Raw genomic sequence first — 18946 nt, 5'->3', positions numbered from 1 at the left:
CCTCCTTCAGCCCCCCGACCCCTTACTCACCAGCACCAGAGCCCTGGTGCTGAAACATGTGGCCTGGCTCACCACGTTTCAGCATCAGGGCAACGGGCTAACCATAGAGATGCTTTGGAAGCCAGAGCACCTCCATGGAGGACCCAGCCTCTAGTTGCCTCCGGTTGCCTTTGCTTTTTTAAACTTCAATTTTTTTAGACCCGTGGATATCCAGGGGTCTAATTTTCTTGCTGAGGTACAAACTTGCAGTGCAACGAACATTTTTTTGTTCCCACATGTGCCTGTTGCCCTACCTCAAAGGGGTTTGAGGTGGGGCAAGAGGCATGTGGATGTTCGTGTGGATGCACCCTATGTGTTTAAAAATGGCCTGGGGGTGCTTTATTTCAACCTCATTTGATAAGGTTTAGTTAAAGCACCCTGTGGCCATTTTTAAATACGTGGGTTCTTAATACATGTGACTTCGCAGCATTCTGATTAGGACATGGAGCAGACTCAATTAATTGTGTGTTCTTTGATGTGGTCTAGTTAGAGCACCAATGAGCATATGCATAGACAGCCTTTATGAATATGAAATCAGTCAGGCATGGGAACAGGCTACCTAGAGAAGTTGTGGTATCTTCATGCTTGGAAACTTTCAAAAGCAGATTAGACAAACACTTGGCTGGGATGGTTTAGTCAGGGATAATCCTGCAGGGGCTGAAATAGATGACCTTCTGAGGTCCTTTCCAGTCCTACTTTTCTATGTCTTCCTATTTTTATACCAATGACTTTTTGACAATGTAGAGAAGAAATGATTATGGGAATTTTATGGAAAAAAGAAAAGGCTGTGGGACTCCCATTCTGTTTCATATAATAAAGGACATTTTAGAAAGCTCATCCTAACAGAAAATAAGTGTGGTCAGATGCCTGGAAGTCAGAAATGTGCCTGACAGTCAGAGATGTGCAGGTCTGCAATTTCCAAATACTAATTAAGCTGAAAAACTTAATTGATTTTCATTGCCCTAGGCCTGTCCTGATATGCACTAATTGTAGAAAGTCATTTATGATCACCAGCTGGAACATAGAATGCAGGTTTATTCTAGCTCAACAATTCTGTATCTAGAGTCCCAAGTGGAGAAAGAGCAGTTGGAGACCAAGCTGAAGATCATATAGCTACTTTCCCTCTACACAGAATAACTATATGAAAGAAGCAAGGGCTGTCTTATTGAGGGACAAAGGGGACCTTCAGGGAGAGAACCAGTTTTAATACAATGGAATCAGGATTAGGATAAGAGCTCTTATCTCTTTACATGCCATTTTTTTTCTCTGATGTTTCCTTCTTTGCTTCCTTTGCCCTGAAAAGTAATGACTGTAAGGGTCAATCACTTGTTTTACTCTTACCCTCCATTGTTTTCTGTCTTGCTCTTTGGTATATAAGTCAATGTCTGTTTCAATATTAAGAGCCATAAATGTCACTTACACTGTTTGTAGGCATGTAAATTAGCATATAACCTCCTACTTAATCTGTCATAACTACCTGAACTGTGTTTACCCTAAGGGCAACTGACAGCAACCTCCTGCAAGTATCATCAACGTGCCAGGTCTGCGTGGAAAAAAACAACTGGTGACAGGTCATTCTCAGCAAGCATTCCTCAAATCTGCAACTCTCTCCCTGTTCATGTATGTTGGAGCCTGAGCCTGGACATCATTTAGAACCACTGTAAGACCTTCCTATTTGGGCAGGCATTTAGCAAACAAAGGTAGTCCAGGGTATTGGTAGGGTAGGTTCTGTTTTATGTTCATTCTCTAGTTTCCCTTTTAAGTTACTTTGTTCTTGTGTTCATTCTCCTGTTCTTTATAAGTTATCCTTTCTTTTTACTGTGTCACCCTGTGCCTTTTTTATGAAAGGCAGTATATAAATAATATTATGCTCTTACAGCTACAGTTTCACCCTACATGATAGTTTGTCCTTACTGTTCATGCTTAGAAGTAACTGACTACTGTGATGGAAGAATACAAGTCCATTTGTGCTCTGTGGCAATTCAGCATTTACTAAGGATGTACACAGGTGCTGCATTAACTTACAAAAGTATAGACAATCAAAGACCATAATAAACAATCATGTAATACTAAACTGAGACCATTGTGATGATGTCTGCTGTTTGACTAAAGGCGGAGTAGTTCAGGCATTTACCCTAGACAGGGGAGACTCGAAAAACGCAATGTCTAGACATATTTCCCCTGAGGAGATGGGAATCCACAAATGTAACATGATAGCACTCTAATCACCAGACCACAAACCAGGTGAGACTAAGGGCAACTTCATGTTGAACCTATGCTACTGGCAGGCTACAGCCATCAAGGAGAGAGAAAAAAAAGCAAAGAGGAGACCTGACTCTGTGGCTCAGGAATACAGATGCAACCCTCTTCAAGGAAGAGTAAATTCTTGCTTCCAATGTAGTTGTGTGCATTTTGCATTACTGAGACATTGGCACTAAGCTCTGTAATAAGGAACCAGAACTCTAGTTTCTGTCCCTGCCATGCAGTACCATCCTTCCTTGGCTATAGGGTTATGCTCCCTCTTTCTTGCTTTCCTTGTTGATCCATGACTCTTTTTCGGTTGCCTACCCAATGGGCCAGCTTCCAGCAGAGGGCAGTGGAACATGTCCACTGCCATGATTGTCACATAGGTTGGTGTTAAAGTACTCTGCTGGGACCTATAAGGTAAGGGGTCAAAATTTATGTAGATGAGTAGAGCCTAGGCATATGTTCCATATCATAGAAGATTACCATTGAAGGATGTATCCTTATATTGCGCATATAGATGTATTCAATGTCAAGTCAAAAGAAGTTCTACTAGGGCAGGTGTGCCTTATGTAGTCAGAGGGAAGTAGGATTCAGACCAGCCACATGCATTTTAGCCAAGGTTAAAATTTTCTGTTGGAGTGAATGGAGAGCCACATGCCTCCTGCATAACTGAGGATTCATCCAAGAACAGATTTAAGTGCTGGCTATTGAAATGAATGTGAGAGCTGTGTAAAGTCAGATTTGTCTTTGGGGTTCATGTGCTGTGAACTGCAACTCCTGAAAATAAAGGGGAACAACAGGTCTATACAGGCACAGCAGAATGCCTCCCTGCTTTAGATCATGTTAACCAGGGCTTCAGTGTTTAGTGGCTAAAATAGAATTTAGGCCCCAGTGTCTGCTGTTTACTATTATTGCATTCTCTTAAAATAAGAGTTTATTATAGATACAGTGAGGTATTTTCAATAAGGACAACATAGATGTGTGTTGACCACTGAATTAAAGAATGATACACACTTATAGTGACTCTGTCTCCTGTATCCACACTACAATTACCTTTAACTAGCTTTTGAAAGCAGCACTGTGCAACTTTATCACAATATCTTAGAGCAGTTCTGGAGCTCAATGACCAATAATGAAACTAATTAAAGTAGTGTTAGCATTTTTAGTGAATAAACCACTATCAAAACTTTAGGTTACCATGTTCTATAGTGTCACTTAAACTAAACTGATGAGGGATAACATTTGTGTTCTGTGCAAAACAAAAACTAAGCAATCAATGTAAAAATTGTACTAATGTATTTAATAGAAAGAAACCTAGGAAATTATGAGTCACTAGTTGAGATGTCTAATTGAAGTTAATAGTTTCTTATACATACGAAGAATAATCAATCAAGTTAAGAATTGCACAGGAAAACTAACTTGGAGAAGTAGAAATGTAATTTTAATTGTAGTAGTCATAGATTTCCTTTTAAATATTTTATTACCTAATAAATATTCTAAGAATGCTGTAGATGAATTTTAATAGAGTATCTTGCTGGTACTGCCCATGCTAATTTTCAAGATTTACAGCAATTACTATTCTTGGATGCCAAAAACCAGGAGTTATTTCCTGAACCTATACAGAAGGCCTTTGAAAAGATTTAACAGGACTCTTTAAAATGAAGTATCTGACTGAAACATAATTTGAACAGGATGCAAAATTAAAGCATACTGTCATTCTTGACATTCATGAAAATAAATTATTGTGCATTGTTTCCTTCTTTTTCTTATTTCTGTAAACATAGCAGAAAATATATCAATTTGGAATGATATCAGATGCCACTCCTAGAAGCCATATTTAAGATATTAGGAGGTTTCCTCAGGGCACAGAAAATAAAGACACATTCAGATAATCTATTAAGTGCATATAGTAGTCCATTTATTCAATGTTTGATTTATAATTGAGTAAATAGCAGCTTTATGTGTAGTTGAAATAACTGAAATTCTATTAGAAAGATGTATCTATATAGCTTATAGTTTCTGTTCCCTATTTAAACTTGATGCACTTCTGAAATCACCTCAGATTATGTTTTAAACAGATTTATGGGAGTGTGGTATCTAACCTTGTAACCACTCCTTTGAAAATTTCAAGTAACATTTTTATTAAGACAATAAAATATGGTGATGACCTTTTCATTTTAAGTTTATTTTTAAGGTGAATTTAGCTTCCATGAAAAATCTAGGACAACAGCCATAATGAATGAATTTGTGCATCTACAGAAGAGGCATAGAATAGGATGGACAATATATCAATTTTCAATTTTTTGTAAAGGTGCAATAAAAGGTTTGTCACAGAGGTGAGGAAAAAAGCAATAGGCTTAAATTGCAGTTTTAGTTTAAATTTAAGGGGGAAAATAGCCTACACAAAAACTTCCTAAGAAATATGGGGCAGTGAACTGAATTAGCTGCTTGTTACTTCCTTCCTAGTCTGGGTTGAAAGAGCCCTTTCTAGAAATGACAAGGCCTATATGTGATTCAGTTTCTGATATACCTGTAAAGACTCAAACTGTCAAAAGACTCAAACTGTCAAAAGATCAGAATAGGGCTCTGTCATAATATCACTGTATATGGATGCGGGCCTCTACGTCCTATTAACATTCACCTGCCTTTCTTACATAAGACAGATGCCAGTCAGTCCAATTAGGTCGGCGTTCCTCTCTACTATCTCTCCTGCCACGACTTTGATGACTTGATTGAACTGGGGATGGGTGGTGATTCCATGCACCAGAATTGACTGTCACCTGCCAAAATGCAAGGGCGAGTGAAGAAAAGAAAAAAAAACCTTTGCCAAAAAAAATGAAAAAAAGGAGACTTGACATCCATTCATCTACTTTTCTCCATGAGGTTGGAGTCCATAGTGAATGCCCCTCTTCCCCTTTTCCTGCAGTCAATTCACTCTTGATCACTGAAACCGCAATCGGGAGTTTGTTTGTTTTTCTCTCCCTTCAATAACTGGCATCCCACCAGCTCAATTAACTGCCCACAGCAGCCAAATAACACAGAACCGCTTTTTTTTCTTGTCTTGGAGATCCTCCAAGCTCTATAGATCTTGTGGGTCTACTGCCCCATTCCGGGGGACTTCAGTCCTAGCTGGCAGGCAGGAATTTCTCCTCACTGCCAACCTCTCCTTCTTTCCTTTACTTGTTGCCTTCTTGCCAGTGTCCCTGGCTGGAAATGGCTTCCAGAGGCTTAATTAAACCAATCCAATTCACCTCATAAGCAGATAAGGCTATGTCTGGGTGGATCAGAAGGTTCCTCTGGAGTGTGGCCATGCTGCTACAGCTGGACAGGCCCCTCTGGCTGAGGCTTTTCTCTGTGGAAGTATCCTTGATCTTTCCACAGTTTCCAAGATGATTTATAAACAATATGCATTAGCAAATACATTCATTGGCTTTCATTTCACTCACAGTTTAGACAAAAAATATTAACAAATTAATCCTTGAATTAATGGCTGCTTTTACTTGGTCATCTTATAATCAGGGAGAATACAAGTACTTCAGAGTCTCATCTGTAATCTTCTATCAAGTGATTTTATTACATTTTGTCTGAGAAACAAGGAATACATCTGAAAACAATATATGCATATTTTACTGATTAATTTTAGCTGATTGATGCTAACTAGTGAAATAACTTTCTTGATGGACAGTCTTTAAACTACCATTGCACAGATTGGAATCAAATGTGATTAGCAGCTTCTGAAGATACCAAAGAGATATGCAATGCACTAAGTAAATTCTACTAGTTCTCATTAGTGCATATCCATACAAACTAACTACTGTAACATTGTAAGAAAACATGGAGAACAGTGACACTTAACAAAGCACATGGTAGACGTTTTTTGACAATTATTTCTATATTATTTTAACCTCAAGAACTGAATTCATAATTAAACAATTAAGAACATTAGTTCCCCTTAATCGCAAAAAAGGAAATGCATAAAAGACAAAAAAGAGCTGATATCAAATCCCCAAAGACATACACATTAAGGCATGTAATATGTTGCTATAATTATGCAAGAACAGGCATAAAAATGATAAAATAGCAATCATTTTCAGAATATAGCATAAGGAACACTAAATTCCTTTTCTTTGAATGCTTAAAGAGAAGGCTCAGTGTTAAAAAACAACCATTAGTTTTCCACAGCATCTACAGAATTTTCTTCAAATAGTTTACAAATAAGTTCCATATTACATCAAAATATTCTACCCTAAACATCATTCTTTAAGTGCATTGGGAATTCTGAAAAAGATTCTTTAAAAACAGGATGGATTCTCATCTCAGTTACATCAGGAAAGATCCATAGTCATTTCATTGACTTTAACTGATGTTCTTCAGAGTTATACTAGTGCAGACAAGGCCTCTGTCTGGTCCATTATCTATTATGTTGGCCAAGGCATGAACCATAATATTGTAGGGTCTCTTATTTATTCACTTATGTGAGAGGGGAAGAGACAGCTGACAGGGGCTTTCCCCATCTTCCCCAGGCTCCATAGCAGGTGGGGAAGTGCCATGATGGCAGGCTGAGGCATGCCAGTTCATGAATAGCCTTAGCTTACAGATCAGGAGCAGAGAAGGGAGGGGTCCAAGAATAGAGCGGATCAGAAGAGAGATGGAGGAGGAAGTGTTGGGTGGTGTGGAAATACAGTGGGGAGGCAGGGGCTGGATACAGGAAACTGCGCGCAGCCCAGAAGTGGAGCACAGCTCTTGGGAAGCCCTGAGAGAGGCATGCTGAGGCAAAGCCCTGGGAAAGAGTCCCAGAAAGGGGACTCTCTGTGCCCAATGATGGAGCGGGAAGAGCCATGGATGAGAACCAGGAAGTCACACACAGCCTGGAAAGAGAACTGGGCTGTTGGTGTGCTGTGAAAGAGGCACATCAAGGCAAAACCCTGGAAGAGTGTCCCAGAGAGGCTGCTGAGCCCAGCGGTGAAGCAGGGAAGAGCATGGAGCCCAGCTGGAGCAGGCTGCATCCAGCAAGGCAGGGACCCCACGGGGAAGTGCAGGGAAGGGAGCTACATAATACCACCTAATGAGGTGGGGAAGCAACACGGCCAAGACCAAGAGAGAGGTCAAGATGGGTAGTGGGAAGCTGGGAGGCCTGAATGCAGAGAGGACCCTGTGGAGAGGCAGAATTTTAGGCCCAAGCCAGGCCTCAATACAATCGATGGCACAGAGGCCTAGGATTGCTGATAAAGGAGCAGAGACCTAATAAAGGGCCCGCATAAGGTGGTGAGGGTGCAGCAGGAATCTGCCAGGCCTATAGAGCACAATGTGGCAAGGAACACAGCCACAAGTGTATCTCAGTGAAAGCCGATCTGGCACTACTTTATGTTGGGTTTTTTTCTGAGTTTTCCTTATAAGAACTTCATCAGCACAAGCCATGGCAAATCCAGTTATAGGGACATCAGCTCATAGCCAAAGGATGGCCTAGAGAGAATTGCTGGCCAAGAAGTGTCTCATCCCCTTAATGGTGAGACAAGTCAGGTGAAGAGTGATCACCTTGAAGTGGAGCCTCAGGATGACAATGTCCATTCTGGCACTGAATGCAGTAAGGGTGGGGTAAAGGGGAGGTTGGAGCCCCATGAAGAAACTGAGGGTGTGGGACCTTGTACACTACCTGCAGGAACTGTTGCCCAAGAACATCAAGTCATGGCAGGAGAGCAGGAACTGTGACCAGCACCCGCAGGTGACACCTCTTATGATTCCATCCTGATGTTGCACGAGGGTAGGACACCAGCCAAGAAGGGACTCAAGCCCTACAGTACATACCAGTGACCAATTGGTTCATTGGTCGGGAATGAAGAACCCAACCCAAGGGACAGTATACCAATGGAACCCCAGATGGGAGCCATGTCCAGGCCAGAGGTGATATAACAAGCTTTAAATCTAGTTGCCAAAATTTTACAACTAGAACAACAACACATGGCCAGGAGAATGTCACTGGAGGAAAGGCTGATGAAGCAGTAGGAACCCATCAGCCGGAATCTGGTGGATTTACGAATTCTGAAAATGACGGCTGAAGATGATCTGGAAACATTTTTAGAGAGTTTTGAAAGGGCCGTGGTGGTGGCAGGCCTGGAAAAACCCAAGTGGGCCATGAAGATAGGGGTGCTTCTGGTGGTACAGGCCCAAGCAGTCTACTGAGCTCTATCACCTATTAAGGCCCAAGACTATGATAGAGTCAAAAAGCGGATACTGTATCACCTTGATATTACCTCAGAGTGGTATTGCCAGCTGTTTCAGGTGCAAAAGAAAAGAGAGGACAAGTCTCCTAGGGTACTCCTACAGAAGTTGGTGGATCTCGTAGACAGGTGTATCCAACCTGCTCACGTAGCTCGAGAGAAGATCACTGATACCAGTCTGCTGGAACGGTTCCTAATAGACTTGGAAGAGAACACACAAAGGTGGATGTGCCACCATTGCCTGAAAACATCCAGATGTTGAGGTTGGCAGAGGACTTTGATTGAGCCCAAAATGAGATGCCTCAGGAAAAGGGGGAAAAAACTTGGACTTCCAGCAACAAATGAGGAAATTGAGAGCAAGAACCTAAGTTGGATAGCCCCTTCAAGTGCAACCTGCTTCTGGTGTGGGAAGAGGGGCCACTTTGTGAGGGAGTGTAAAATGAATCCTTGCATCTTCTCATCAGAGACAGAAGGACAGTGAGACTTCAAAGGGGACCATCCAGGGCCATGAGATCTGTTGCCAGTAGAAGTTGGTGGATCTAGACAGGTGAATCCATCCTGCTCATGTATCTCAAGAGGAGATCATGGATACCATTCTTTCCAGATGGACAGATTTGCCATACCAAATGGTCCAGAGGTGAGCCCAAAATTTACAAGATCCTAGAAAAAAACAAAGACAGGGACAGCTTGTACAAGGGACTAGCTGCCAAAGAAATCATGGGGGAATTGATGGAGGATGAAGGTACCCTCTGGGATCTAGAAGCAATTGCCTGTGGGACACAGTTTAGAGGCACAAGGGGAGGAGCCCAAATTCTGGCCCATTTGGGAGACAGAGGTTGCCAGATGGGACCAGCAAGTGGTTCAGACAGAACTCTGCAACCAGTTGGCCTTCTGTGAGGTGAGAAAGGGTCTGTTCTAACTCATCAAAAGGACAGGGGGAAATGGAGGAGATGGCACAAATCATGGTGCCCCAATCACACTGGCTAAATTTGTTGTGGTTGGCACATACAAACCCCTTGGGTGGGCACTTGGGCCAGGAGAAGACCATAGCTAGATTAATCTGTTGGCTTTTCTGGCCATACCTTTACCGTGATGTGGAGTAGTTCTGTGCAACTTGCCATGAGTGTCAAAAGGTCAGTCTTAAAAACCCTCCTAAGGTATCCCTGCAGACCATGCTAGTAATTGCAGAACTGTTTTCCTATGTCACAGTGGACATCATGGGCCTCATGCTCAAAACCACTGGGGGACATCAGTTTTTACTGGTACTGATTGACTATGTAACTTGGGACCCTGAGCCCATCCCGTTGAGATCAGTAATAGGCCTGAGAGTGGTGGAAGAGCTCCTGAAATGAGTTTCCTGAGATGGATTAACCCAAGAAATTGTCACAGACCAGGGGATAAATTTTATGTCACATTTCATGAAGGAATTGTGCTGGGTACTGTGCAGAAAATAACTGCACACATCCATATACCATCCTCAAACTAACAGACTGGTGGAGCGATTTAACAGGATGTTAAAGGCCATGCTTCAGCGGTGTATGCAGGAAGATCCATGATGGTGGGATTCACTGATTCCCCCTTTATTGCTTGCTGTAAGGGAAGCACCCCACTCCTTGCTGGGTTATGCCTTGTTCAAGCTAGTTTATGGGCATACCCCACAAAGTTTGTTGGATGTCATATGTAAAAGGTGGGAACAGACAGAAGGTGAGGGGGTCACACCAGGCTCTTGCCTGGAAGGACAGACTACAGAAAACTAATGGAGTGGCTGGAGATAACTTGAGGGAAGCGCAACAGAGACAAAAACAGCAATATGACAAGAATGTGGGGGAGTATGAGTTCCAGGTGGGGCAAAAAGTGTTGCTTTTACTGCTAGCTCCACAAGTAAGATTCTAACCTAGAGAAAGTAATGGAGGGTCCAAAAGAGTGGGGGAAGGTCCCCATAGGACGAAACCTTACTGCAGAGCAACAGGGACAATTAGTGTGACTAGTCCAGGACTTCGCAGATGCGTTTACTGAGATTCCATTGAAAGCCAAAGGAGCTATACATAAAATTGTGACACCAGAGGATGCTGTAATGAGGGAGAGATAGCGATGGATACTATACCATCGGTATCTGCTAGTATAGGAAGAAATAAAAAACATGCTGGAGCAGGGAATTATCTGGGAGTCCAGAAGCCCCTGGCATAGCCCAATAGTGATGGTCCCAAAAGCAGATGGGACCTTGCAACTCTACATCAATTTCTGAAAGCTGAATGCCATTACACTGTTTGATGCATTCCCTATGCCCCAGATAAGGGAACTACTATGAGGATAGGGCAAACCTGGTTTATCTCAATGTTTGACTTCACCAAAGAGGATTTGGCAAATCCCATTACATCCAGAAAACTGAGCCAACACAGCTTTTTGGACCCTGTGGGGTCTCTGAATTCTGTAGGATGCCATTTAGTCTCAATGGAGTGGATATAACATTCCAGAGACTGATAGATTGGGTGCTGGACCCACACCATAAGTATGCAGCTGTGTACATAACCATGTGGTATACATGGAAATGTGGGAGAAGCATGTAAGAGTGGTTCAGGCAGTCCTACAAGAGTTGAGACAAGTGGGCTTGACAAACTACTTAAAGTATTGTATTTATATATTGGGTAGAGAAAGAACAGAGGCAATTACTACCACTTTTAAGCAGTAGTGGGTAATCCAGTACTGGCTGGGCAGTTTATATATCATGTTCACCTATGCCTCCTGGCTCGGAGATGGATTACTGTCATGAATAATGTGCGCATGCCTGAAGTAGCCATGGCAGCTTTAAAAGTTTAAAGTATTAAAATATAATATAATATTTAGAAGTTTATAGCTACATCCACAACCCAGGCAGGCTGTAAGGGCTCAAGGAACTCTCTGTCTTTATTGATAGACAAAGGAAAGAGCAATCAAGAACTTCATAAACTGTTTAACAAGACCTCCAGATGGACAGAAGTTTTGTGATGACAAAGCTCTTTTTCACCATCAGCTGGTGAATCTTGACATATATAGCTACAGAGGTAAATGAATAGCTTCATTTGCTTAAGATCTGTATTCCAAATTCCTTCAGGAGTCACTCTCAACTGTTAGGGATTCTTATCATACCCTTTCTTAACCTGGCCAGTCTTTTCCTGATGATGATATACCCCTTCATTCTGTAGAAAGAAACAAAACAAAACAAAACAAAACAAAACATTTGATACCTTTATGGCCTGTCTTTTGATTGCAATGATGATAGTACTCTTCCTGTGACAGAAAAGAAAGGAAAACAGACTAGTAATATTTTATCATTTCACCCATAATACTAATAGAGCTAGCAGACATTGTTCAGCTACAACCCACAGTGTTCGTGTTCTCTCTGCTGGGCAGAGAAATGCAACATTTGAGCTTATTCCAAATTAAAGCCTTGTGCTTTGTGGCATGAAGTCTAGGCCAGCTAAATAGGCATTATTTGTGATCAATTGTTAAATAGGACTCTCCAAATTCATTTCCTATTGATAACCTGCATTCAAAACTTGTGGATGATTTTAGATTATTACTGTTGTTAAATGAAAATTTTACTTTAACCAAATTGACTAGTTACTATCTGATTCTTGCCAAGAAGCAGGAATCTTTCTTTCCAGGGGCTGGATTTGCCATTGCTACCCATACATCTGTGAAATCTAGATTGAAGTATTGCAACATATGCTATATGGGGGTAAACTATTTGGAGATTTAAGCTGTTGCAGAGGGTGTGCTCTAGAATTTGCCTTCTCTGCTTACTGGTATCTGGGTGACATTTAAAGTACTAGTTCATTCATCATTGGCAGCCATCAGTCTTGGGAGACTGTGGAGATTGTGCTTTTGGTGGGTTATTGGGTGCCACCACAGCTTCTTGAGTGGCTGAGTCCAATGTGTGACAAATAGACCCTCCAGCAAGTTGCACGTACAAACTTGATTGAGCTTGTACTGGCATGACAAGTACCATTTTGTCTTGCCTACCTCTGATGCCTTTTCTCTAGAGCATCATTGACTCTCTCCATCTCAAAGTGATGTAAGCCATGTTCATGGTGGCTTTCCATTTGCAGCAGTCTGAAATGATTGATTCCCAGAGTTGGCTATCGATGTACAGCTCACAACAGTTTTTGTTGCAGACACCAGCAAAACAGTTTGGGCCATCCAAGTTGATGTTTGCCAGTGGCCAGCTCACCCTAGAGTATATCCTTGGAGATTCACCCATTGCTCATATGATTCACATGTCTTAACCAATGGAGGTGTGTCTGTCTCAGGAGCATGAGCATACTGGTTATCTTGGCCTGTTTCAGAACAGCAGAGTTGGAGATTTTGTCATTGCCACATTATGCTCAGGATATGGCAGAGACATCAAAAATGGAAACTGTTCAGTTTTGTTTCCTTCCTTAGCATAAGGAATCCATGTTTTTCTGCTGTACAATATAGAACTAAGTATGCAAGCACTGTAGACAGACATCTTTGTCGACAGAGTGAGCACTGTTTTTCAAACTTTCTTTTCAAGTTAATCCATGGTATTGCTTGCTTTTCCAATGTGAGTGTTAATTTCAGATTCCAAACCAAGATTTTGCAAGATGGTGAGTACAAGTAAGTGAATTTTTCAACCACTTCCAAGCTTCCATCATTTATTCTAACTTCAACAGGGCAGTCAACTTGTTGACCCATGAGTACTGTCTTCTATAGGCTAATGGTCAGATTGAAATCATCATGAGCATGAAAAAGGCAAGCCATGAGATTTTGCTTCTGCTTAGAATGACTAACAATTGCTGCATCATCTGCAAAGAGCTTTCACAGACAAGAACTAGTTATGACACAGAAAACTATAAATTCTGGAGATCTGGGTTGACAAAAAGACCGTCTTGCTATCTGTGATATGCTGCTAGAGTTGTGGTCAGCATAGGGACTGTATTCAGTATGGTTTCAGAGAGGGTTCCAAGTCTCAGTTATTTGTTACTCTTTTTGGTCCAACAAATTTGATGACTTTCAAGGCAGGCCACCAAAGCCATGTATTTGCTAGGGGTTGGGGAAACCATGAGGGTATGTTCCTGGTTATGTTCAGGGGGAAGAACCTTTTTGTAGTGTTTTTCTGTTTTCATTGTCTGTGGGCTGAGGTAAATTGTTACTTTCTTTTGATTTTAAATTGGGAGATGGCTACTGGAAATGTAATTGCTTATAAAATCATTGGTTTTTATATGCATGTACAGCAAAAGCTTTGTTATCTGGCACCCATGGGGAATGGGGGGTGCCAGATAACAAAATATGCCAGTTAATTGAGAGGCCCAAACAGGAGTCTTTGCCTGTTCAGGCTGCTACTTCTCCTGCTGTGTCCGGTGCGTCACCGCGCTTCCCTCTGCATCACTGCCCCTCCTGCAGGCCCCACAGGCCCCGAGGGACAGGGAGGCAGGCCCTGCACAGCCTACTATGCCCTGGGCTGTGGGCACTCGGTAGTGCAAGGTGCTTTCTCCTGGGCCATGGGGGCTTTGCTTTTACCTTACAAGCTGGCATACTGGTTAATAGAGCATGCCAGCTTGTAAGCTGCCAGTTAAGGCAGATTTACTGTACATTCTTTCTTTAAACTTCAAAATTTTTAAAGAAATAATAAAGTAAATTATTAGGCTATAGCAGATTAGAATACTCAAATGAGGCAGAGGCACAAGTAAACAACATTGTGTATATGCCAAGTTTATATATACTTGTTGATGAAAGGCCTATAAATGGATTCAAATAAATAGGTCATTAAGATGATTTTATTTCATTTTGGATCATCTTGTATAGTTCAGAAGCTTAAAACAGTTTTCCCAGATGGTGTTCAAATATCAGATGTGGTGCAACAGGATATATTCACTCTAAATCTGAAAAAGACAATTTAGGTCTGTTTGCCTGCAGAGGCTGGCACAAAAAGAATGATCAAATTGTTGGTCTGCTTAGTTGTGAAAGGCAATATCCTAACAAAATCAAGAGATCAACTGTTCTTTTCTGGGAACAACAATATCTCTTTGGATGCTTTCACACAGAACAGGTGGACTGTGCCTCAGTCAAGATGAGATGCATCTTGCCAATTTGGATGAAGTTGGATTGTCATTTCCTGAAGCCATTTTACCATTATGGAAACACCAGTTGAAGCCTCATAGTTAAAGTCAAGTTAAGGGATTCATGCTGTTTATTATGAGTGAAGAGAACAGCAAAACTTCCTCAACATGACTGCATTTATTTTTAGAGTGCAATGCTGTACTTTATATGGAATCTAAAAAAATACAACCATTAAACAATCCCTGAGTTAGAATGATATAACAAAAGTAAATCATTTAAGAAATCTGGCTCTTGATGTCAGATTTTGTGCGGAAAAAATCAAAGTAAAACATAAAGTAGGCTAATCTAAGGTGCGACCACAGCACTAAAATGCATGAATCATAACTGTAAGGTTATTTTATAGCATCACTATAGGACAGAGTTAAGGCTGTTTGGTTGTGCTAGTTCAATTATTCACTCTTGATCTTAACTATCAGAGTAGTTCTCTGTCTGGAATTTTAAATCAAGTGATTGTGCTTTAAAGCAAATATATGATTGGCAAGGATTGCACAAGGATCAGGTTGATTGCGGTAAGTGAAGCATTTCACTACAGACTGAAATTGGTCTGGATTTGAAATTTCCACATCTGTGAACTCATCTTAGTCAGCTATAAAATGATAGCAATGACAGTTTATGATTGCCTATGTTTGAAGAAGTTATTGCTCAATTATTTTAACATATTTTAATCTATGGATTTCAGTTTTTATAGATAGTGAAAGCTGGTACAACCATGATTGCTATATGAAGAAGGCAGCAAATATTAGCCGCAGTAAGGGATGTTATCATCAACAATTCTATGCTGAAAAGCCAAATATGCCTTTTTAACTTGGAGAATTTTTTTTGTTTCAGATTTCTCAACAAAATTACATATGACATAATAAACAGCTCCAACATGTTTTCCTTAGGAAACAGAGATTCAATTAACAGGAGGCTTAAAGAAAAAGAACTCAAGTAATGATTGTCTTTCTTGCATTTCATATTGTGTTGTCTTTAGCAAAATCAGATTTCAGCTAAAGAAATGCTGGACATTTAAACAGCTTGTAAATAAAATCTCCCCATCTGGTTTTACTAACTTCCTTTTAAGCACATTGTGTTTTGCATTTTTATAAGTCTAATGGGTCCTCTTCGCTAAATTATTGGAATGATGCTTTATTTTAGCGTTACACGTTTTAAAGCTGTTATTTATGGCTTGCTTTTTCAACATCAGGACACTTTTTATGCCTTTATATTTATGGTTTATTCTGCTAACGCTGGCATCTGTTAACCTAACATCAATAATATACATTTCATTTGGCTTTCTATTTCTGGAAGTAATGTTTGAAAGACTCAGAAACAGGTAAAGGGGATGGGAAAAGGAGATCAGGCAACAGCAGGAAACTGAAACTTTTTAAGAGATTGCAAGGTTAATAAAACAAAATAAAAAGGGTTCCTTGAGCTGACTTACAGACATCAATACTATTTATGTAAAATTTTAATTTTCCCTATACAAAACCATAGATATATCAGAATTTATTAACAAAGCTGATTGGCTGATTTTGCACAATATTCCTACTGATTTATCGCTTAATTCTTGGTCTGTTCTCTTTTGCGAGCATGTATTATTTAAGGCTTTCATACATACACATACATAACTTTGAACAGTAAGCCCAGTGACTTCAGAGCATTCATGTATTTATGCACATGTTAAGACTGGATCAGGATTGTATATGATCACATGGGCTACTAAGAGATGTTAAAGAAAAGAACACACACACAAAAAACGTGCATTTTACTGGAAGAAGCATCAAGTTAGTGAGACCTGGTTCCACAGCCTTTTTATAGATCAGGTGCTTCAGCGGGGCTTTTTGGTGCTTTATCCAATAGCTGATCCAATCAGCTATTAGATTAAAGGACCAAAAAAGCCTCACTAAAGCACCCAATCAATACAGATGTTAGGCGAGCTCAGTCCAACTAATGCAATGCCTCTTTTGCTCCATTGAGGTCAAAAGGACAAAGTGATTTATAAATTCCCTTCTCTAGTATTCCTTTTGTAGCTGAGCCACTGCACTTTGAATTTAATGGTTATTAGATACATTGGCTGGAGAGTAGTAGAGAAATTTATGCCCCACTGCAGAAAAAAGCTGAGACTAGAATCCAAAGCCTAGGTTCCCCCTCACTGGGCTCCACGCTGTGCCCTCACTGGGGCTCCTCTGGGGTCTTCTACCCTGTGGGGCTGAGGTGGCTGCAGCTGTTCCTGGCCCCCTAACCCTGGGGCCTTACACCCTATGAGGCTCAGGTGGCTGCAGTCGTGCCTGACCCCCTCTCAGGGCCTGTGGTTTACAGAGTCAAAGTACTTCTGGCCAGTACATGAGCTTCACTCTGAGGTTCTCTCTTGAATGTCAGATGTCAGCAGCCTAGAGGTTGGAAGCCAAGGTCCGTCCCCCCGCAGTGGGGTGGTTGAAATGGGTTGGTGGTATGATCTCTGTCCATGGTGGCCTTGGGTTCTCCTTTCAGTGACCCTCTGCTTCTCTGAAATCCCTCCTTGTGTATCCTTTTTTCTTTCTGTTAACTCTTAATCTCTCGGCATTGCTGATTGGTCTCTCTGTGGTCATCATACTGATCGTATTCTATCCTGTCATCATATTCCTTTGTTTCATAAACCCATCACATGCATTGTTGTAGCAGGGTATTCTGTGCTGACTCTTACTGGGGTCACAAAACCCCTGGGGCCAATTTCAATTCCCCACCTGCCCACCTGGCCCTCCCCCCCAGGGATGGGATGAAGCTGAAGACACTCCCTCCAGGAATTAAAACTTACTCCAAAAAATGCCAGAAGCACAGTTTGGGAAATCCCCACACTGCAGCTGTTGCGCTTCATCAGCTTATGCCAGATCCAGATTGGTTGGTGTGCAACTGAATGTATCATAAAGACATGCCCCATTCTGGTTGGGGGAGAGGGAGCAGAGGCCAGGGAGCGTGCCTACAGGAGAGCCATCCCTGAATGGAGGATGCCCTTGTAGGGGCAAAAGGGGGAAGAGCAACATTTGCTCTTCTGACCTGAGGCTTGGAGGAGCCTCGCCATCATGGGACCAGCAGCATAGCACCAGGGAATCATCATCCCGCAACAGCAGTGCTGAGACATGACAGATGCTTTACTGGATGAATCAAAACAATGAACTGTGAGTCTGTTCTGTCAGGTATAGCCCCTAAAGGAATGTCAACAAGGAGGCAAAGTGATGCCCAATGAGGAAAAGTGTGTAAGGGCCTAGCCCTGATGGGCATAATGGTGAGAATGCACTGAACTATTAAAGCGGGCTACCAATTTTTGCAAAAAAAGCAGACCAATCATGAGGATGGGGCCATCTTACCATCTGATAGCACTTGATCTGATCAGACTATAATTCCAGTTTGGCGCAAGGACAGGGTGCAAGGGGAGGTGGAGCCCCGAGGAACAATGAGATGCTGATAGGTGTAGGTGAACACCATTAAGGATCCTCCCTTCTTATTTAAAGATCAAGACATGGTGGGTGAGGTGGAGAATGTGCCCTGCTAATACAAGCTAGTCAGGTCAAGTTGACAGGCCCTAAGAGCTGGTGCTTGGAAAAGTGGACCCCTAAACCTTAGTGGCTCTCTCATGGTCATGTACAGCACACAACCTAATATGGTTCTTTCTGGTTTCTCCTAATTTGGTATGTTCCCCAAAACCAGAAATCCTAAAGGCCCTGAAGTTGGGCATTGTGATGTAATGTTCTCTTAGCTCATATTATAGCGCACTGTGATACATGTTTTCAATTTCCCAGCCTGTGCGTCTGCTTGCTGCTTGCCTGTGTCAGACACAATGGGCCTTGAGGAAACTTTATCACCCACAGGCTTTTTAGAAATCAGTGAACCCTTGCCATTGCCCTAGACAATTGTTCTAATGCATATCTATTTTACCTACAAACCAGTTCCCCAAAACAAATCTCTAAATCCGATTTTCTAGCCATCGGTGTCTAAACATGTGCTACTGTAGAGTGAAAAACTCCGCAGCAGGGTAAATACAAGTACTATCCTGCTGTGGAGTTAATTAGTTTACTCCCGCCTAATATGGGTACATGTGTAGGTGTGCAAAATTACTGTGGAGCTAATTAGTCTACTCCATAGTAGACATCTCATGTCGATTCACCTACTGCACTATACAAGTTGTTGCTTAGTTGATTCCTCCTAGCCATATATATCTCCTGATTTTCCAAGGGGCCAGCTTCAAAAAGACTTTTGGAGGGGCATAATGTCTAACCTCTAGCTAGAGCACTATACTGCGAAGTCATGGAAGTTCAAACAACCCCCACCACTAGGAGAAGAAACCTAAGAGCTTGGATCTCTTG

This window comes from Crocodylus porosus, unplaced genomic scaffold (assembly GCF_001723895.1).
Source record: "Crocodylus porosus isolate Cpor-Errol unplaced genomic scaffold, CroPor_comp1, whole genome shotgun sequence".
In the NCBI taxonomy this organism is placed as follows: Eukaryota; Metazoa; Chordata; order Crocodylia; family Crocodylidae; genus Crocodylus; species Crocodylus porosus.
The sequence above is the reverse complement of the archived record's forward strand: the minus strand, read 5'-3'. Positions refer to the sequence as shown.